Source organism: Nycticebus coucang, chromosome 9, assembly GCF_027406575.1.
Source record: "Nycticebus coucang isolate mNycCou1 chromosome 9, mNycCou1.pri, whole genome shotgun sequence".
Classification (NCBI taxonomy): domain Eukaryota; kingdom Metazoa; phylum Chordata; class Mammalia; order Primates; family Lorisidae; genus Nycticebus; species Nycticebus coucang.
The window spans coordinates 51598699-51622307 of NC_069788.1; the positions used below are offsets into that span (position 1 = coordinate 51598699).

Genomic DNA, 23609 nt, shown 5'->3' on the forward strand with positions numbered 1-23609 from the left:
ATTTTTGGTCTTCTGGGTATATACCTAGTAGAGGAATTATAGGATTGAATGGCAGATCTAACTGTGGTATATGTACACCATGGAATATTATGCCACCTTAAAGAAAGATGGAGACTTTACCTCTTTCATGTTTACATGGATGGAGCTGAAACGTATTCTTCTTAGTAAAGTATCTCAAGAATGGAAGAAAAAGTATCCAATATACTCAGCCCTACTATGAAACTAATTTATGGCTTTCATATGAAAGCTATAACCCAGTTATAACCTAAGAATATGGGGAAGGGGGAGAGGAAGGGGAGGGAGGGGGGAGGATGGGTGGAGAGAGGGTGATTGGTGGGATTACACCTGCGCTGCATCTTACAAGGGTACATGTAAAACTTAGTAAATGTGGAATATAATTGTTTTAACACAATAACTAAGAAAATGCCAGGAAGGCTATGTTAACCAGTGTGATGAAAATGTGTCAAACTGTTTATAAAACCAGAGTATGGTGCCCCACGATCGCATTAATGTACACAGATATGATTTAACATAAATAAATAAATAAATAAAAGATACATTTTAAAATTTGCTAAATGCTTGGTCTTAATAGGAAATGTGTATTAGCAAAGAATGGACCAGAAAAATGGAAGTTCTTTCACTGGGTTTATCCTACTGGGTTTTCTCTGACAGGTCTGACCTACAGCTAGTCCTCTTTGTGGTTTTTTCTTACATCTTCACTTTGCTGGGGAACACAGCCATCATTGTCTTGTCTCAGCTGGATCCACATCTTCGCACTCCTATGTATTTTTTCCTCTCCAATCTAAACTTGTTAGATCTGTTACACTACCAACATTGTTCCACACCTCCTGGTTAATCTCAGGGGAACAGACAAAACTATCTCCTACAGTGGGTGTGTTGTTCAGCTGGACATCTCTCTAGGCTTGGGAGCTACAGAAAGCATTCTCTTGGGAGTTATGGCATTTAACTGCTATGCAGCTGTTTGCAGGCCCCTCTGCTACACAGTAATCATGCACCTTCGTCTTTGTGCCCTGATGGCTTCTTCCTCATGGCTCATAGGTTTTACCAACTCCTTGTTGCAGACAGTGGTCATCTTTTGCCACTTTGTAGAAGAAATAAATTCGGCCACTTCTTATGTGAGGTCCCTCCATTGCTCAAGCTTGCCTGCATTGATACTGCTATGAATGAAACTGAACTCTACTTCGTCAGTGTCATCATTCTTTTTGTGCCTGTTGTATTAATCATGTCCTTGTATAGTTGGATTTCCAGGGCAGTCTTGAAAATAAAGTCAGTTGGAGGGCCGAGAAAAACATTTGGGACATGTGGCTCCCACCTCACAGTGGTCTGTCTACTGTAGGGCACAGCCATCTATGCTTATCTATAGCCCAGCAACAACTACTCTCAGGATCAGAGCAAGTTAATTTCTCTCTTCTACACCATCATTACATCTACGATAATCCCACCTCATATGTACACTGCAGAATAAGGATGTGAAGGCAGTTAAGAAGGTGCTCTGGAATGACTATGACTCCAGATGACACAGAGAGGAAGACACTTCAGTGGAAAGGCACTGAATGCCACAGCCCTTAAGATGTACGTGTTTCCATGTGTTCTCTAGGAATTCCTCCAGCAACTCTCCAGGGAATTTCTTTACCTAATTCTCTTAGGAAAGTTCGTGATCAAAATCTAAATTTGTGAATTCAGTCCAATCTCCAGAGATGCTGATTCAGCATTTTCAGAGCATCTGTATCATTATTATAATTTTTAAAAAGCTCCACAATTTTTCTTATGTTCATCTTTTTATGGGAAAATTATTTCATTTATATTGCAAAATGACATTTAAGTACCTACCATAACGGTGCAGCCATAGTAAGAACAAAAAACTACTGAAACATAGTAAAGAATATTAATATTTTAGAATTTTCTAGAAATTTCTTGAGGGGTATCAGCTACTTTTTGCATTTTGATCATTGCTGTTTTATAAAGTTCATAGATTATACAGAGTTTTTTTTCACGGAAGTAGATGAGGCAAGAGTGAAAAAAACAAACTTTAAGCTCAAGAAAAAGTTGCTAACATCAGTCCTGATAAAATCATCTAGAAATTAAGCCCACCTATGACCTTGTCAGCATGGCAGCATGTTTTGTAGCATTTCTTTCAGAGAAGGCTTTACACAGGAATCACTGGATGAAGAGTATGATTCAATGCTGCCAGTGACAGTGGAAGCCACGGTTATGTAAATTTCTAACCAAAATTGTTAGGACTTGTTTCCTATTGAATTATCACTAACAACAGTGGAATGGCTGCAGCAATTGTACTCAGGAGTTGACCAAATTATTTTATCCTATCTACACTCAGCATTAGGAGTTCAGTTTTATAATTATGCCCTAGAGCAATTCATGGATTCATGTGGCCCTTTAGCTTTCTAAGGAGCACAAAATCAACGTCATCAACTCAAGTGATACATGATCACAGAGCTCCAAAATGTCAGTCAGAGCCACATAAAACAATTTCCAACTAGCACAAGATTTACTAATGATTAGCAAAGGATATAAAACAGTAGCAACAGCACATGCAATACCTATGAAGCTTCTTACCAGACAGACACAGCTTCCTGTGTTCCCTTCTTTTGCAATGGAATTTTTTAATTTGAAATGTGGGGGGTTTACTTGTATGGTACAAGTCAGCACAGAGATGGTTTTTATGACCCTACTCACATTGCCCTGTTCTGGCTTCAGAACTAATTTTTATTTTTTAGCACACTGAAATACACTGCAATCTATATAATGTAGACTTACTTATAATAAATACACTAAACAGATCATATCCATTCTGCTGAAAACATAACTAGATCAGTAAGCAGTTTATAACAACCCTTATAAGACCCTCATTTATCTCCTAGTCAGTAAACTTAGTATCTAGGCTCACTGAGGAGAAGGCCAGGTTACAGATCTCTGCTAACCCTTTCCCCTGCAGGTGGCTTCTGATCTGATGCTTGTGTGTTGCATGGCTGAGAGCTTTCCTCCTCCCTTTTAGCATTATAGAATATTTTAAAACCTGATCTGGCAGACTCCATGAACCAGTATGTATGCAAATGTCTTGGGAATGTGATTTGTTGGAAAGATGGGATATATGTAATGCGGAAATAACAAGATGAGTGATTCCTGAATCACAGGGATCAGGGCATGTTGTCCTTGAGATTGCCTTAGAAACTAGACACTCTTGCTTTTTTCTTTTTTTTTTTTTTTTAATTTAAATCTATTGATTTACATGTTTGGTGGATTTACTTTAACCGTTCTGTATTGAATGAGATCTACTAATCTTTAAATTAAATTGCAAGTACTATGTGCTCATGAATAAGCAAAATTCAGTGAAATTTGGGTGAGGAGGGGGAGAAGGGGAAGAGTAAATTCTCCCCCAATGAGTACTTTGCACAGGTCCATTGCACACTTTTTGGGCAAGGGACACATCTATAAATTTTACTTTAAATTTACAAAAGCAAACTATGTAACCAAAGTGTATCTATACCCATAATATACTGAAATAAACTTTCTTGAAGAAAAAACACTTGCAAGTTATTTTGATTAGACAAACATTTCTGGGATAGTTTTCACCTCTTTGAGAATAAAACTTTAACTTTTATTTCCATGACTTTAGTTTCAGTGAAGCATCCTGGACATTTGTAATTATTGGATTACATGGGATATTCACAATCAATGGGATGTGACTATCACTTATCAAAGCTTTTGTCATCAGTCCATTCCTTATTTTGTGCTAGCAGGCCACAAATAGTACTTACCAAATATTTTTAAATGTTTCAGGCACTTGGAAACTTTTTTTTATTTTTATCTTTTGGAGACACAGTCTCACCACTCCGTTGCCCAGGCTGCAGTAGAGTCATCATAGCTCACTACAACTTTAAACTCCTGGGCTTAAGCAATCCTTTTGCCTTAGCTTCTGTAGTAGTTAGTATTATAGTTACACGTGTGGTTAAAGGCATTTAGAAACTGTCAAACAGTCTTGCAAGTTTCTCTTTAGTAAGTTGCTTTATTTATATATCTATAGATATTAAAACTCTATTTGTTTTAATGTATTTAAGAATGTCTTGGCCATTTTTAGCATGAAATAAACCTCTCTCTGGATTCACTTTAAAGAAGTATTCTTATACTAGCTAAAGAATATTTGTTTTCATATTTTTCCACAGCATATTATATTTTGGTTTGCATATGGCCATATATATGTGTGTGTATATATATGTATAACATGTGTATATAATCTCTTCTGTTAATTCCTGCCTTTTTCAAAATTATAAATATAGCTAATATCAAAGTACAACATGCATACAGAAATTGCAGATATCTTAAGTGTAAAATTTGATGACTTTTAACAAATTGCATGTCATATAACCAGCATACAGATCAAGAACCAGAACATGACCAGACCCTTCATTTCTCTTTCAAATCATTACTCCCCAGGGGAACCACTATTCTGAGTGCTAAAACCACAGATTTGTTTTGCCTGATTTTTCATTTAATACAAATGAAAATGAATTACACAGTATGAACTATTTTATATCTGGCTTATTTAATTCAACATTGTGTTTATCAGAATCATCCTTTATTGTTGCATGTGCTTATAATTTGTTTATTCTCATATAACATAGCATTTCAATATATGATATATCATAATTTATTCTTGGCTTATCTTACTTAACTTATTCTCCCCATAAGAAGATTTAGCTTCAATGGAAGGCCGAGGCGGGTGAATCGCCTGAGCTCACAGGTTTGAGAGCAGCCTGACCTAGAGAAAGACTCGGCCTCCAGAAATAGCCAGGCATTGTGGTGGGCTCCTGTAGTTTACTTGAGAGGCTGAGGCAAGAGAATCACTTGAGCCCAAGAGTTAGAGATTGCTGTGAGCTATGATGCCACAGCACTCTACTGAGGGCGACAAAGTGAGACGCTGTCTCAAAAAAAAAAAAGATTTAGCTCCATGAGGACAATGACCTCCTCCGTTTCAGTCACTGACATATACCATATCTCAAATACATAGAACAATGTCTGGTATATAGTAGGTGCTTTATGAGGATTTACTGAATTATGTTAAAACTAATTTTTAGCTGCTAAGCAGTGTTCAGTGTTTTTGGAATTGCAAGCCCTACATTAACTCTCTCTCAAGTCTATGTTTCTCCCCATCAGTCTTCTTAGTGCCCCTTTGACTTCCTTGTTCCTCAGAGTATAAATCAGAGGATTCAGCAGAGGAGTCACTAGAGTGTAGAAGAGTGCAATACTTTTGTTCACATCCTGTGAATAACTGGAGGGAGGCTGGAGGTACATGGAGATGAGTGTACCAAAGAAAATGATCACTACCAAGAGGTGTGAACCACAGGTTCCAAAAGCCTTCCGCCTTCCCTGGGCTGACTTTATTTTTAGAACTGCATGAGTAATGTGACCATAGGACACTAAAATGAGTGACAGGGGAATGACCAAGAAGAGGACACTGACAGCAAAGAGTTCAGCCTCGTTGACGGAGGTGTTGGTGCAGGCCAGTTTTAGCATCACTGGAACTTCACAGAAGAAATGATCCACTTGGTTTTTACCACAGAAGGGAAGAGTCATGGTCAATGCTGTCTGAACCACAGAATTGCCAAACCCTGTAAGCCAGGCAGTTATCACCAGCTGCAAGCAAAGTTGGGGATGTACGATCACCATATAGTGGAGAGGGCGGCAAACAGCAGCATAGCGGTCATAGGCCATGACAGACAAGAGGACACACTCCACCCCCCCAAGTCCCAAGGCAATGAAGAGCTGAGTCACACAGCCACCATAGGTGATGGTCTTTTCCTTCTCCTTGAAGTTGACAAGTGTTTGAGGGACAGTGCAAGTAGTCAAACAAAGATCCATAAAAGAGAGATTGGAGAGGAAGAAATACATAGGAGTATGGAGGCGAGGATCTGTAATTGACAAGAGAATAATGGTGCCATTGCCTAGAAAGCTCAAAAAGTAGATGATCAGGATGACCACAAAGAGAGCTGTTTCTAGCTGAGGCCTGTTGGAGAAGCCTAGGAGAATAAATCCAGAGAAGGTGCTGTCATTAGCTCTTTCCATTGTACCCTACGTATTGGAATTAAGAGGCCTTTTAACTTTTAACTTGTATGTTTAATCCATGTCCTTTTTCCTAGAGTAAATAGAGCTTGACTGGGAGCTTGGTTTTTACAGTTACTTCCTTGTTGACAAGAGAGTGGGTGATAAACAGTTACTATATATGAGTGTCTTCCACTTTACAGGCATTGGCCTAAGTACTTTGTGTGCATTTTCTTACAACTCCACGTGATTAGCATTATTATTACTGCTGTTGAATGCATAAAGGAACTAAAGGTTAAGGAGATTCAGTGAATTGCCTAGGGTAACTCACCTAAAAATGGCAGAGGCAAGATTTAAACTGACTCTTGTGAACTAAAACAAAATCTTAAGCTCCCCAGTCAACTGAAAGGACCCCTTCTTGTCCAAACCCCTCCAAAACAAACAAACAAACAAACAACAACAAAAAAAACCACTTAAAGTTGAGTAGGGTGGTCAGACATGACTAGTTATTCCTTGTCTCTTTTGGAGTTATTATTTGTAACAATAAGATACAAAATCATTAACAAGCCTAAGGCCATGTAAGGCAAAAGTTAAACCAATCTGATGCAGGTCATCAATTTACTTAACAGATTATTGGAGTCTTTGTATGTGTCAGGTATATGTCCAGTGGCTTGTAGCTAATTAACAGACATCCTTATCTTAAAACATTCCAAGAATTCCTTTAACCAATTATAAATCAAAGAATCTTTTCCTTTTGTTTGTTTATCCTTGGTTCTATCACCCTTGTTTTGAAATCAAAGAATCTTTAACCCCCCTCTATAACCTACAGAACTCCACTTTGAGATGTCCTGTCTTTCCAGGCCAAACCAAACAATTTATGCCTTCCATATATTGATTTATGACTGTATGCGTAATTCCTCTCTCCCTAAAATGTATAAAACTAAACTGTAACCCAACCATAATGAGACCACTTGCTTACAACTTCTTGGGTGTAGCTCACTGCGTCATGTTCACAAATAATTCAGCTCAGAATAGCCTCTTCAAATTATTTTACAGAGTTTGAGTTCTTTTCCATTGACACTTTCAACATGGTTTCTTCACTGCTAGCTATCCTGCTTTTTTTATAATTGCATAAATTTTAAAGGTAACTCGAATTTCTCTAAAAATTAGATATAATTTTCCTGCATAAGTTGTAAATTTTGTACTCCCCTGATCAATGTATTTTGGTTTTCCATCAAGAATTGAAATATTTCAGGCTCAGCACCTGTAGCACTGTGGTGCCGGGCACATGCACAGAGGCTGATGGGTTTGAACCTGGCCCAGGCCAGCTAAACAACAATGACAACTTCAATAACAACAACAAAAAAGCTGGAACAAAAATAGCTGGGCATTATAGCAGGTGCCAGTAGTCCCAGCTACATGGGCAGCTGAGGCAAGAGAATCACTTAAGCCCAAGAGTTTGAGGTTGCTGAGAGCTGTGATGCCACGGCACTCTACTGAGGGCGACATAATGACTCAAAAAAACAAACAACAACAACAAAAAAACGGAATTTAAATATTTCAGATTGGCTTTCCTCTTTCTGTTCTGTGCAGAGGAAACATGTATTTTTTTGAAGATACATGTAAAACTTAACCATTTACCAATTTTATTCGAGGAGAAATAATATACTTTAGTGCATATGCCAATGGAATATTTGAGTACTGGAGCATGGAATCATGTTTATTGATTAATAAATAGGTTTCCACTGGAAATGATTTTAGAATTCATTGTCTTCAAACCTTACATCATAGGAGAACCAATCCTTAGTAATCATCATTAATACTATTTTCAGCAAAACAACAGGAACTGGGCGGCACCTGTGGCTCAAGGAGTAGGGCACTGGTCCCATATGCTGGAGGTGGCGGGTTCAAACCCAGTCCCGGCCCAAAACCACAAAAAAAAAAAACACAACAGGAACCACCAGTCTAATATTTAGTCTTTCCTTTTCTTTCACTTTGTAATTTTTAAAATTTCTTCAATGTAATAGAGTAATTTATTTTGTCAACTTCTCACTCTGCCCTTTCTAAAATATCCACCTCACACAAATAATCCTCTTTTCTATTAAAATCGTTGGAGCTATTCTGAGAAATTTTTCTCTCTCTCTTGTTCACACACACACAGACACAGACATACACAATGATGCAAGTTTAAGAGTAAATAATATCTGAACCAGAGTTATAGCTTATAATTTTACTATACCCTATAAAATAGCCTGGCATATGGTAGACTCACACAAATGTTATAGGATAAATAAAAATAGGGAAAAAACCTAAAAACTGTAATAGCCTATATAAAAAGAATTCAGGGGTTTTAGAAATTTATAAATGTACAAAGAAAAAACAAAGAAAATCTTGAACAATAGTCATTAAAGAGTCATATTATTTCTTAATTAAGAAAAACATTTGTGGGGGCGGCACCTGTGGCTCAAAGTGGTAGGGTGCCAGTCCCATATGCCAGAGGTGGTGAGGTCAAACCCAGCCCCGGCCAAAAACCACAAAAAAAAAAAAAAAAAAAGGAAAGGAAAAACTTTTGCAGCTCGGCGCCCATAGCACAGTGGTTATGGTGCCAGCCACATACACGAAGGGAGTCAGGTTTGAACCCGGCCCAGGCCAGCTAAACAATGATAACTGCAACAAAAAATAGCCGGGTGCCTGTAGTCCTAACTACCTGGGAAGCTGAGACAAGAGAATCGCTTAAGATCAAGAGTTTGAGGTTGCTGTGAGCTGTCACACCACGCACTCTCTACCGAGGACAATATAGTAAAACTCTGTCTCAAAAAAAAAGAAAAAAGAAAAGAAAAGAAAAACATTTGCTACCTAAAAAATGTGGGCTCTTTGGAAAGATAGAATTTAATTTCAAATTCCTCTCATACATCAGAGATACATGGTAATAAATTAACAACCATGAATATTTAAACTTTAAGTTTTTTTTAATGCTGTGTTGTATAGAAACTTGTAGGCTGCTAACTTTTTGTAAATACCACTTTTCTAAGTGATTAGAACAACTTCATGATTAATAAAGGGCAGAGGCAAGATTTAAACTGAAGATAATTTGCCTTCTTTCTGGTAGGCCTTTCCTTAGTGATTGCTTTGATGGCAGCTGTTACTGTGGTGCCAAGGAAAGTGATTACCTTGGAATAATAATCTCTAAAACACAATAAAATGAGAATCAGAATACTTATTTTCTAAATATAAATCTGCCATTAATAAACTTTAAGATTCTAATGTCTTTACCCTTTACTTCCTAGTCTTTTCTCCTTACAAATAAAAAAAAATAATGTTATTAACCTTTAGGTCATTACTAAAGCCTGGTAGGTTCCATCAGTTTAGTGTCATGTTTTGAATAAGCATTCCTCAGCCTTCGCACATTCTTCAGTGACAACATGGTTCTTAATTTCTATCTCTTCCGGATTATCAAACTGGAAGATACCACGAATCATAAAAGTGATATTAACCCCTAGAATTGGTTTTATCAAATATTGTTAATGCTTACCTTTGCTTTTTTTCTATCTTTGTGCCTTAAGGGTCATAAAGAAGGAGCTTCTCCAGCACAGTATGGTGCCTAGTTGAAGCCTCTTAGAATGTTTTAGAATAGTCTATTACTGCTCACAGATCACCTAAATGCCTTATAACTTAGTGTAAAAGATAATTTTAAATGATTTATTCTTTTCACTGATGCAGAGAAAGTGATCTGAACCAAGAAAAGCAAGTATTCTCATCAGAGACATATTATAATTCACTATAATCACAAAAATAGAATGAAATTAACTTAGGCTATTTAAACACAAATTTCAATATGCTCATATTATTTTCCTAAAACTACCAAAGCGTACCACAACCAGAGAGTTTAAGACAACAAAATGTATAGCTGGGCGTAGTGGTGGGTACCTATAATCCTAGCTACTCAGGAGGCGGAGGCAAGAGAATTGCTTGAGTCCAAGAGTTTGAAGTTGCTGTGAGCTATGATGCCATGGCACTCTACCAAGAGCAACAAAGTGAGACTCTGTCTCAAAAAAATTAAAATAAATAAGACTACAGAAAGTTATTGTCTCAGAATTTTGAAGGCTAAAGTCCAAAACAAGGTGTCAGCAGGGCCATATTCCCCTCTGAAATCCATAGGGATAATATTTCCTTGTATCTTCCTAGCTTATGGTGGTTTACTGGCAATTCTTGGGGTTCCTTGGCTTGTACCTGCAGCACTTCAATTTCTATCTCCATAATGACATGTCATTCTCCTCCCTCATGTCTGTCTCTTCTACTCTTCTTTTATGGATACTAGTCTTATTGGATTAGGGACCATCCACATTGAGTATAATAACTCCATCTTAAGTTGATTACATATACAAAGACTTTTTTTTCCAAATAAGGTCACATTTACAGAAACTAGGAGTTACAATATCAACATATTTTTTGAAGGTTAATAGTTCAACCCACAACAATAGTATAATGTAATCATGCCTACCAAATTGTAATGATTCTTCATCATAAATGCCTGCCACACAATGTTAAGCCTAAAATGCAGGTATTAGTTCTATCCTATTCCAAGTTCAAAAATGAGGGATGTTGTGATCATGATAAGCATTAAGATTATTACTGAAAACGTTGCTATTTCTCTCATTTGTATTGTATATGCATAGCATAAGTCTACAGTAACAGAAAAAAAAATTGATTCTTCTTACTTGGCAGAAAGTAAGCCGGTGATGGCTTTTCTCTTACGCACACCCTTATTTCTCTTTGCAGATCTAAAACATCAATACAGATCACATGTTTATAAGAACTTTTATCTAGAATGTGGTCTGAATGGAAAAGAAAAGACTTAACATCCTCTTACTTCTCTAGTAATAGCAAACCGAATGCATAGACAATAATTCTGCAGGTAATACCATTATCTTCTTGGGTCCTAGGAATCAGGAGTGAAACAAACAACCTCAGCTGGTTTAGGGATAGTTAAATGAGTGTTAAGCTAAGTATATGTATCTTCTTCCACAGAAGAATAACAGATTATACATGTAGACATCCCACCACCTTCTAGAAGTAAGATGGTCTTAGAAGAACCACTATAGTTCTACAAAACTAGAAGATTGATATGTTAATGAGAAAATTAATACATCCATCATATCAGGCAGATGAAACCACATGAACTTTGGTCTCTCAAATATAGGATTTTCAGTGATTACCGAGTGGTAAGTTTGGTCATGATACTGGAGATGGGGTTAGGGGATAATGAAGATGGAATAAAATCCTTAAAATAAATGCAGATTTACAATATGCTTTAAAAGATGCCACCCTTAGACAGAATAATACCTGAAAGTGATTAGTCATCAAAGGCAAGGAAAATGTAACTTGCTACTCACTCAGGATCTGTGAAAAAAAGTACTAATTCTTTTTAAAATTATTGGTATCATAACTTGTGTCATTCTCAGGATTTTCCCAGGAAGACCGTCCACTCATTTCATAGGTTGTTTCAGTGCATAAGAGAGAGTGTAAAGGAGGGTGAATAATTGAGCCTATAACCAAACAGAAGTTGGAATCTTTGAATTTTAAGTAATCTGCCCATGAATAAAGAGTCCATTGTTACATCTGAGGGATATTTTTATAAGTCATGAAAGTTAAGGTACACGCTTTAGGGACTGAGATACTTCAGAATTTGTTTATTTCTAGTGGCCCCAAGAGTGCTCTGCCCCATGTAACTCATTAACCTGAGTTCAGGTATCCAGAGTTTGGCTGCCTCTGGAGAGCAGACAAAGAGGAAGGCTCTGGAGAGGGGACATCAATAGTCAATCTTTTCCTGCCAAACTGACTAGGAATAAACCTATTGCCTCTATTTCCATTTCCCATACTTACCCTGTTTCCTCGAAAATAAGACAGTGTCTTATTTTAAGGTGTGCTCCCAAAGATGCACTAGGTCTTATTTTCAGGGGACGTCTTATCTTTCCTGTAAGTAGGTCTTATTTTCGGAGGAAACAGGGTAGTAGTTCAATTGCCTCTTTTTTTTTTTTTGTCTTTGCCAATTGCTTAATTCTTCATCCTTCAGAAATATTTCTTGTTATTTAAAAGAGAAAGAAGAGAGCTCATTAGATAAAGTTTTGGTGCCTTTTCTCATTCATATAAGTTATATGTTTGTGCTTGCCAAAAAATTAAGTTTCCAATAGCTCTATCAACTCTATTAACATCCTTTTTTGAGATCCTGTCAGTCAATCATATCTGATCAATTTTATCTTCAGTTTCTGATAAGCCATTAGCTCTTTATCCATAGCCTAAACATATACCCAAGTCTATCCTAATCAGGAAAATAAAAATATAAGTTATACATTCCTCCCTCTCATATTGTCCTAGTTCTCCTCTTCCATTAACTTAGAATATTTTCAATAGGACACAAAAAAACCTGTGTTCTTTTCTCCTCCCATCAACACTTCCAAACATTATTACTTGCCCTCTTTTTCTACCACTCTGGTAAAGCTGCTTTCAGTATAATCTCGTACCCTTCCTATCATTCTCCTCTTTTAAGAAATTATGTTATTTGTTGAATTCTCTCTTTCTGTTTTTCTGTTATTCCTTTTAACCCCTGATTCCTAGGTTTTTTTCCCCCCACAGTGGGGAAGTTTTATCCTTGGTTTTCTTCTCTTCTCTCTCTACACTTTCTCTGGATACTTTGCTCTTTGCACAGCTCCCACTAACATCTATCTATATGGTAAATATTCAGTACATAATTACAATTTATACCTTCTTCTTGAGTTTCATACTAAATCAAAAGGAATTTCGGCTATATACACATGGTTTATTCATTAACTCTAAAATTGGTTTTACTGGCCAGATGTGGTGGCTTATGCCTGAAATTCTGGCACTGTGGGAGGCTGAAGTGGGAGGATCCCTTGAGCTCAGTAATTTAAGACCAGCCTGAATAAAAATAGAAAAACTACTTGGGAGTTTTGGCCAGCACCTGTAGTCCCAGCTACTTGGGAGGCTGAAGCAGGAGGACTCAAATCCAGCAGTTTGAGGTTTCTGTGAGCTAGGCTGATGCAATGGGACTGTAGCCTGGGGCAACAGAGATTGTGTCTCAAAAAAAAAAGTAAAAAATAAAAAATGGTTTTACAATCCAACTCATCATCTTCATCATCCTGCTTCTATTTTTGTATGTGAAATATCCAGAATCTTAAGGCCAAGCCCGGTGAGAATCCCCTGAATTATTCTTTTTTTTTTTTTTTATCGCTTTATTTTATTTATTTTTTTTTATTAAATCATAACTGTATACAATGATATGATTATGGGGCATCATACACTGATTTCATAAACCATTTGACACATTTTTATCACAGTGGTTAGCATAACCTTTCCGGCGTTATCTCAGTTACTGTGCCAAAACATTTACATTCTACATTTACCAAGTTTCGCAAATACCCCTGTAATATGCACCACAGGTGTGATCCCACCGATTCCCCTCCCTCTACCCACCCCACCCCTTTCCCACTTCCCCCTATTGTTAAGTTGTAGCTGGGTTATAGCTTTCATGTGAGAGTCCCAAATTAGTTTCATAGTAGGGTTGCGTACATTGGGTATTTTTTCTTCCATTCTTGGGATACTTTACTAAGAAGAATATGTTCCAGCTCCATCCATGTAAACATGAAAGAGGTAAAGTCTCCATCTTTCTTTAAGGCTGCATAGTATTCCATGGTATACATATACCACAATTTATTAATCCATTCGTGGATCGATGGGCACTTGGGCTTTTTCCATGACTTAGGTATTATGAATTGGGCTGCAATAAACATTCTGGTACAAATATCTTTGTTATGTTGTGATTTTTGGTCTTCTGGGTATATGCCCAGCAGAGGAATTACAGGATTGAATGGCAGATCTATTTTTAGATCTCTGAGTGTTCTCCATATATCTTTCCAAAAGGAATGTATTAATTTGCATTCCCACCAGCAGTGCAGAAGTGTTCCCTTTTCTCCGCATCCACGCCAACATCTCTGGTCTTGAGATTTTGTGATATAGGCTAGTCTCATTGGAGTTAGATGATATCTCAAAGTAGTTTTGATTTGCATTTCTCTGATGATTAAAGATGATGAGCATTTTTTCATATGTCTGAAGGCCGCGCGCCTGTCTTCTTCAGAGAAGTTTCTCTTCAAATCCCTTGCCCAGCCTGCGATGGGATCCCTTGTTTTTTTCTTGCTGATGCGTTTGAGTTCTCTGTGGATTCTGGTTATTAAACCTTTGTCAGAGATATACCCTGCAAATATCTTCTCCCATTCTGAGGGCTGTCTGCTTGCTCTGCTTACTGTGTTCTTAGCTGTGCAGAAGCTTTTTAGTTTGATCAAGTCCCAGTAGTGTATTTTTGAAGCTGCTTCAATTGCCCGGGGGGTTCTCCTCATGAAATACTCACCCAGACCAATTTCTTCAAGGGTTTTCCCTGCATTCTCCTCTAGTATTTTTATAGTTTCATGTCTTAAGTTTAAATCTTTAATCCAGTGAGAGTCTATCTTAGTTAATGGTGAAAGGTGTGGGTCTAATTTCAGTCTTCTGCAGGTTGCCAGCCAGTTCACCCAGCACCATTTGTTAAATAGGGAATCTTTTCCCCACTGAATGTTTTTAATTGGCTTGTCAAAAATCAAATAGCGGTAAGTAGCTGGATTCATCTCTTGGTTCTCTATTCTATTCCAGATATCTACTTCTCTGTTTTTGTGCCAATACCATGCTGTTTTGATCACTATCGATTTGTAGTAAAGTCTGAGGTCTGGTAGTGTGATTCCTCCTGTTTTGTTTTTATTTCTGAGTAATGTCTTGGCTATTCGAGGTTTTTTCTGATTCCATATAAAACGAAGTAATGTTTTTTCAAGATCTTTAAAATATGACAGTGGAGCTTTAATAGGGAGTGCGTTGAAATTATATATTGCTTTGGGTAGTATGGACATTTTGATAATGTTGATTCTTCCTAGCCATGAGCATGGTATGTTTTTCCATTTGTTAACATTTTCAGCTATTTCTTTTCTTAGAGTTTCATAGTTCTCTTTATAGAGATCTTTCACGTCTTTTGTTAGGTAAATTCCCAAATATTTCATCTTCTTTGGCACTACTGTGAATGGGATAGAGTCCTTAACTGCTTTTTCAATTTGACTGTTGTTGGTGTATATAAAGGCTACCGATTTATGAATGTTGATTTTGTAACCTGAGACGCTGCTGTATTCCTTGATCACTTCTAGGAGTTTTGTAGTAGAGTCCCTAGTGTTTTCCAGATACACAATCATATCATCTGCGAAGAGCGAGAGTTTGATCTCTTCTGACCCTATATGGATACCCTTGATCGCCTTTTCTTCCCTAATTGCGGTGGCTAAAACTTCCATTACAATGTTGAAAAGCAATGGAGACAATGGGCAGCCTTGTCTGGTTCCTGATCTGAGTGGAAATGATTCCAATTTAACTCCATTCAATATGATATTGGCTGTGGGTTTGCTGTAGATAGCCTCTATCAGTTTAAGAAAAGTCCCTTCTAGACCAATTTTCTTGAGTGTTCTGATCATGAAGGGATGCTGGATATTATCAAAAGCTTTTTCTGCATCAATTGAGAGAATCATATGGTCTTTGTTTTTTAATTTGTTTATGTGCTGAATTACATTTATAGATTTACGTATATTGAACCAGCCTTGAGACCCTGGGATAAAACCAACTTGGTCATGATGTATAATTTGTTTGATGTGTTGCTGGATTCTGTTTGTTAGGATCTTGTTGAATATTTTTGCATCTATATTCATTAGTGATATTGGTCTATAATTTTCTTTTCTTTTTGGGTCTTTTCCTGGTTTGGGGATCAGGGTGATGTTTGCTTCATAGAACGTGTTGGGTAGTCTTCCTTCTTTTTCTACATTTTGGAACAGGTTGAGTAATATAGGTACTAATTCCTCTTTAAAGGTTTGGTAGAATTCTGACTTGAAACCATCTGGTCCCGCGCTTTTCTTTTTAGGGAGGTTTTGTATAGTTGATGCTATTTCTGAACTTGATATGGGTCTGTTCAACATTTCCACTTGATTCTGGTTAAGTCTTGGAAGATGGCGTGCTTCCAAGTATCGGTCTATTTCCTTCAGATTTTCATATTTCTGAGAATAAAGTTTCTTGTAATATTCATTAAGGATTTTTTGGATTTCTGATGAGTCTGTGGTTATTTCGTCTTTGTTGTTTCTGATTGATGATATTAGAGATTTTACTCTTTTTTTCCTGATTAGGTTGGCCAGAGGTTTATCTATTTTATTGACCTTTTCAAAAAACCAGCTTTTTGATTTATTGATCTGTTGTATTATTCTTTTGTTTTCAATTTCATTTAATTCTGCTCTAATTTTGATTATTTCTTTTCTTCTACTGGGTTTGGGGTTGGAATGTTCTTCCTTTTCCAGTTGCGTGAGATGTCCCATTAAGTTGTTAACTTCCTCTCTTTCCGTTCTCTTGAGGAAGGCTTGCAGTGCTATAAATTTCCCTCTTAGAACTGCCTTTGCAGTGTCCCAGAGGTTCTGATAGTTTGTGTCTTCATTGTCATTTTGTTCCAAAAAATTGGTGATTTCTTTCTTAATCTCATCTCTGACCCAGCTATCATTCAGCATAAGGTTATTTAACTTCCATGTTTTTGTATGGGTATGCAGATTCCTGTTGTTACTCAATTCAAGTTTTATTCCATGATGGTCCGAGAAGATGCATGGAATAATTTCTATTCCTTTAAATTTACTGAGGTTAGACTTGTGACCTAAAATGTGATCAATTTTGGAGTAAGTTCCGTGGGCTGATGAGAAGTATGTGTATTCAGTTTTGTTGGGATGAAATGTTCTGTAGATGTCTGCTAAATCTAAATATTGGATGGTTAGGTTTAAATCTAAGATTTCTTTGCTCAGCTTCTTTCTGGAGGATCGATCCAACACTGCGAAGGGAGTGTTGAAATCTCCAACGATTATGGAGCTGGAGGAAATCAAGTTACTCATGTCTGTTAGAGTTTCTCTTATAAATTGAGGTGCATTCTGGTTGGGTGCATAGATATTAATAATTGAGATCTCGTCATATTGAGTATTACCCTTAACAAATATGAAGTGACCATTCTTGTCCTTCCTTACTTTTGATGGTTTAAAGCCTACTGTATCTGCAAATAAAATTGCAACACCTGCTTTTTTCTGATTACCATTTGCCTGAAATATGGATGACCATCCTTTCACCCTGAGTCTGTATTTGTCTTTTAAGTTGAGATGTGACTCTCGTATGCAACAAATATCTGGCTTGAGTTTTTGTATCCAGTCAGCTAACCTATGCCTCTTTAGAGGACAGTTTAAGCCATTCACATTGATGGAGAGTATTGATAAGTCTGGTGGAATTTTGGGTATCGAGTTTTTCAAAGGTCCAGTGGACATTTTTAATCCTTTCGCCAGTGTGGAAGTTGGAGTTTGATCCGAAGTTTCTGAGTGAGTTTACTTTTGTGGTATAGGATTGGGTTGGTCATTGTGGAGGATAGGTCTGAGAACATCCTGAAGAGCTGGTTTACTTATGGCAAATTTTTTCAACATATGAATGTCATTGAAGTATTTAATTTCTCCATCATAGATGAAACTCAGTTTAGCTGGATACAAGATCCTGGGTTGAAAGTTTTTTTGCTTTAGGAGATTAAAAGTTGATGACCAGCCTCTTCTGGCTTGAAAAGTTTCAGCAGAGAGATCTGCAGTTATTCTAATATTCTTACCTTTGTACGTTATAGTTTTCTTTCGCCGGGCTGCTTTGAGAATCTTCTCTTTCATGTTAACTTTAGTGAAGCTAATTATGATATGTCTGGGAGATGGCTTATTGGGGTTGAATCGTGCTGGGGTTCTGAAGCTGTCTGCTATCTGAATTTCAGATTCTCTAGGCATGTCTGGAAAATTTTCTTTCATAATTTCATGTAGAAGGGCCTCTGTGCCCTTGGCAGCCACTTCATCGTTCTCCGAAATTCCTATAACCCTTATGTTGTTTTTTTTCGAATTATCTGAGAGTTCTCTGAGTGAGTGATCCGTTTTTGCTCTCCATTTCTCTTCCTCTTTGAGAGATTGGGAGCGTTCGAAGACTTTATCTTCAATGTCAGAAATCCTTTCTTCTGCTTGCTCCATTCTGTTACTGAGGGATTCTACTGTATTTTTCATATCTTTGAGGGCTGTAAGTTCTTGTTTCAGTGTGTCTAAGTCTTTGGTGGTTTTGTCTTTAAATTCGTTAAATTCTTGAGACAATTTTTGAATTTCTCCTCGAATTCCTAATTCCATTTTATTAATCTTGTCTGCAAACCAAATTCTGAATTCGACATCTGACATCTCAGCCAGTTGTTTATGAATGGGATCTTCAATCACATCTGCCGTATCTTTTCTTGGGGGGGTTGATCTATTCTGGTTATTCATGTTACCAGAGTTTTTCCGCTGATTCCTCCCCATGGTTTACTCCCTTTGGTTTTTCCCCTGGGGTTTTATCGAGGGCCGTACAGTGTTGTGACCTGAGAAACTGGGGCCCTGTCTGGTGTGGTGGAGCAAAGTGGTTCTGTCTTGTTTTCAGCTGGTTTCTGTTCGATCCTATTGCAACTTCTACTCTGGCTTGAAGTCTCAGCTGTGTGGAAAAATGAGCAATTAAGTCACCCCGCCTGCCCACCTCTGGCCCCAGTTGGAAAAGGAGAATCAAACCTTCCTACAATTGCACACCCAGGGCACCGCCTGAAAAGTCCTCAGTCTATTAGCCCAGTTCAAAAGGTCTGAATCAACTGTCTCAATCGGCACTTGTCTTGGGTGGAAGGGTTCAAGAGGTCTCTGGGAACTGGATCACAGGGGCCTGGTGACTCCTCTGACACAGCTCACCCCAGTGCAGCGTGGAGTCAGGAGGAGCCACCCAGCAAACAGAGCAGTCTGGGAAGGTTGACGTCTCCTTCCCCACTTTGCCCCTCCGTCGGACCCAGTCACTGGTATCTCTGCAGATGGCTAACCCAGTTGCCTGCAGTGAACAGACACTCCAGGGGTTTGCACCTGACTGAATCGCAAGGAAGTCTGCCAGGCCCCCACAGACTGCCGCTATCTAGCAGGAGGAGATGGGGCCTGACATCTTTGAGTGTTTGATGCAGGTGATGGGAAGGAGGTGTTCACTCAGGCTTAGCCCCGTCCCTGATGGATGCTGCTAACAGAACAGAACAGAACAGACAACTTTGTGAGGTTCTGTCTCTGTTCCTGTCGTCGCCTACAGAAGACGGGCTGTTTTGAGTTCAAACGTCTTTGCTGCTGGAGAATTGCGTCTGAACACCTCTCTGGGTCGCCCCGCCCTGGAAGCTTCCGGGTTTGTGAGCCGTGTCACCGGTGGCCTCCTCTGGTTGCCCAGGGAGACAGGGGGTGTGGCCTCAGAATATCCAGAAGTGAGCGTTCTGCCGTTAAAGAAAAACCAGCTGTTGGGCGGCGCCTGTGGCTCAGTCGGTAAGGCGCCGGCCCCATATACCGAGGGTGGCGGGTTCAAACCCGGCCCCGGCCAAACTGCAACCCAAAAATAGCCGGGCGTTGTGGCGAGCGCCTGTAGTCCCAGCTACTCGGGAGGCTGAGGCAAGAGAATCGCTTAAGCCCAGGATTTGGAGGTTGCTGTGAGCTGTGTGATGCCACGGCACTCTACCGAGGGCCATAAAGTGAGACTCTGTCTCTACAAAAAAAAAAAAAAGAAAAACCAGCTGTTGATCTACCTCCAGGGAACTGCTGCTCTGGTGTGGGCACTCAGGCGACCCTTTTCTCCTCTGTCCCGCGCCCCAGAGTCAGCACTGAGCGGCCGCAGTTTGTGCTGGGTCCACACCCCTTAAGAGATCCCCCAAGAATCAGAACTCTTGGGGGATGTGCCCCCAGACCCCGATTGGGAGTGTGGGGGGGAAGCTAGAGTTTCATTCAGTGTTACGCAATACTGCGGTCCGGGGAGGGCTCCTGCACTGCACCGCAGGGAAGTGCCGCCAAGGCTTGATTTCCCCTCAGCAGAGTGCCCTCTCCTCGCTCACGTATCCCAGAGTCAGCGCTGACCTGACGCAGCTCAGGCACTGTGCACTCCCCTGGAGAAATCACCCAAGGAGCCGAACTCCTGGGGGATAGGCCCTCAGACCCCGAGGGAGAGTAGGGGTTCTCAGCTCTCAGCGGGGAGGCCAGAGTCTGATTCAGTCTTGGGCCCCGTATGCCCGGGGAGTGTTGGTGCACTGCACGGCAGGGAAGTGCCGCGAGGCGTGACTCCCCCTCAGCCCGGTGCCCTCTCCTCATTCGTGGGCCTCAGAGTCAATGCTGACCAGTCGCAACTCGGGGACTGTCCACTCCCCTTGAGAAATCACCCAAGGATCCGAAGTCCTGGGGGACAGGCCTCCAGACCTCAGTGGGCGGGAGGGGAGCGCCGGGGATTCAGGGTTGCCGGCAAAGGATTCCCAAAGTTTTATTCAGCCCTATGTCCGGCAGGAGAACAGCACGGCACCCCAGTAGGGGAGGTAGGTCCAGTTTTTAGAAGGTCTCTCCCGTGGAGTGTAGTGGGAGGGCCTTTAATTTCTGCCCGCTTGTTCAATTGTGGGGCTCTAGAGCCGGTCTCATGGGGGAGGGGGACTCCCGTCCGCTTGGTGGTGGATTTTGTACCTTTTGTTTGCGTCCTTGTGATCACAACTTGCCTCAGCGGTGATGTGCGTTCTTCAGCCTTCTCTCTTGGTGAGGCTCAAGTCCACCAGGATACTTACTAAATTCCTGTCCCTTAACTCTCCTTCTGGACGGGAGCCTTTGTTGAAAGCTGGCTTCAGTCCGCCATCTTGTCTCCCCCCTCAAATTTATCCCTTTAGATGCCTCTAGTTCCTTTGAGCGGCGTCGGCTGCAGTCGCTGCACCAGCCCGTCTGGCCACCAACGCGCCAAGAAAGAAGCCGCCGCCGCCTCCTGCGGCCCCCTTCCGCACGGCCACGGGAGCAGCGGGGTGAGGTCGAGCCGGCCGGCGCGCCGCCGCCCCGCTCGCAGCCGCGCCGCCCCGGCCCCAGCCGCGGCCAGCGTTTCTTCACGGAGCAGTCACCGCGAGCCCAGGGGGTTTGAAAGGCCCCTGAATTATTCTTGATTCTTCCTTTTGTTTTAGTCCCAACATTCAACCTAAGCTTTGTAGATTCTCTCTCTGACGTGGTTTTAGAATACATTCACTCTTTTCCAGAACATACTTTCTATTTGCTATCAATACATTACATTACCTTTGTGTGAGTGAACTATTTACTTCATCTCCTAAGAGATTTGTCAACCAAGCACACTCTTAGTTTCCACAGTCTTATTTGAGTTATTCTTCCTAAAACTGACATAATAACATTACTTACTTGCTTAAAATAGCTCAACCACTATTGTCTATAAAATTAAGTAAAAAATACACTTTTAATGTGTGGAACTGTATTTATTTTATGGACTTTGCAGTTGTGGAAAAAAAATCTACAATTTTCTAATCACCAAACCCACCATTCCAGTTTAGGGCCAGCATTCAATTGTGCATTCTATTACTCCATTACATTGTTTCATTTAAGAAGTAGAATCCTGCCTTATTTTCCTATTCAACATACTCCATTCCTAATTCAAGAATTTGCTCAAGGATCATATTCTTTATGAAGACCATAAAACCTCCATTTATTCTCTTTTTTGAAGTCCTATACCACTTCCTAACTTATTATTATTATTATTACTAATCAATGCCCATGGTAATTCATTTTTGGCTGCCTACCTTCTACAGTAGAATGAGAACTCCTCCAGGGCATGACCTATTTTTTTTTTAATCTTTTTATCCCTAAAGTTTAACTAAATGTACCATATATTCTAGATCTCAAAAACTTTACAGTTAATAAATATTAAATTACTGAGCCGAGATTCTAGAAATCTAAATACAGTGTTAAAGTAGATTTTAATTGTATTTGATTGAGAGAAAATGACACAAAGTACTTTATCTTATCCTCGCTAGGTATGTTGCAGGTTATGTGTACAGTTCCAAACGTGAAAATTGTTTTAAGAAGTGAGATCATGAATGTGGATGTGAGGAATCTTCTTGATAGGTAAAAATGGTAACTGTTTTTTTTTGTTTAACCTTCTTAGGCAGCTCACCATGGTCTTTAGAGCAAAGTGCAAACTTTTAAGCATGGTGGTGTTTTTATGTGGCATCTTCCTATTTCTCTAGTTTTACAGTTTGACTTTTTCCCTTGATGTTCTTTTACTTTGTATCACCTTACATAGTGAATTTGTTTTTGACCTTTACAGTTCAGTGCATTGCCTGTTCTCTGAAGTATCTTTTCTTCTCCCAAGTAGGGTTGATAATGCCCTGTTTTGTGTCCCTAGAAGAAGATAAACTACTTTTATTATGAAAGAAGAAAATATAAAATAGTCATGTAAATCGTGTAAATACCCCATTCACGATACCATTAAAAAGGAATCCAGTAAAAGAAAACAGAAGGTGTTAAAGAAAAATATCAGAATCAATTAGTTAAAAAGATTTGGGGATTGGTTCTTTTTAGGAAATGTTTCTGGTATGGCTTGTAAAACCAAGTAACTGATAAGGCTGGGGGGGTGGCTTTAGAGAGTTACATTTGTTTGTTATATAAATAGGACTTTTAAGTCTACTTATTTTATTTACATTTTTCAACCCTGAAATCTATAATTGCTCTCTGAATTATTGCATAATTTTACTTTCTTAGTCAGTATTACATAACCCACTGACCTGCCATTTTATATTTTATACTTATTAATGCTTTATTGTAGTTAGTGAATATACATAGAGGATTCTTCTCTCAAGAAATGAGAAATCAAATCTGAGCAACTAGAATTTTTCTTTAGGACAATTCGATTTGTTTAATTTATCAACATGAAATTTTTATTTTTATTTTATTTATTTATTTATTTATTTATTTTTTTGTAGAGACAGAGTCTCACTTTATGGCCCTCAGTAGAGTGGCGTGGCATCACACAGCTCACAGCAACCTCCAACTCCTGGGCTTAAGCGATTCTCTTGCCTCAGCCTCCCGAGTAGCTGGGACTACAGGCGCCCACCACAACACCGGGCTATTTTTTTTTTTTTGGTTGCAGTTCAGCCGGGGCCGGGTTTGAACCCGCCACCCTCGGTATATGGGGCCGGCGCCTTACCGACTGAGCCACAGGCGCTGCCCCCGACATGAAATTTTTAAAGCCCAATTCTCTTTGGTCACTTGATATGATTGCTTGAGTTAATTAGCTGTTGGACTTCCATTTTATTTGTTTCACCATTGGAGATTATCAACTACCATTTAGTGTTTATGACATAGTTGCTGATTATTCTGGGGTTAGTTGTCTAATTGCAATGATTTCTTGCTTACTTATATAAAAAATGTGCATATATATATTACATATAAGCACATACTTATATTCCCATTTGCAGGAATATTCCTGGCTTACAAAATCAATTTTTTTCTTTTTGTTTTTTTACAAAATCAATTTAAAAAATAAATCTATTAGTCTTACTAGAAACAAACTCTTAC

General features: G+C 39.1%; 1 pseudogene; it reads left to right on the forward strand.

The window, feature by feature from the left end:
• The first annotated feature begins 612 nt into the window (after positions 1-612).
• Positions 613-1538, forward strand: LOC128593537 (putative olfactory receptor 2B8; annotated as a pseudogene).
• The last annotated feature ends 22071 nt before the right edge of the window (positions 1539-23609 follow it).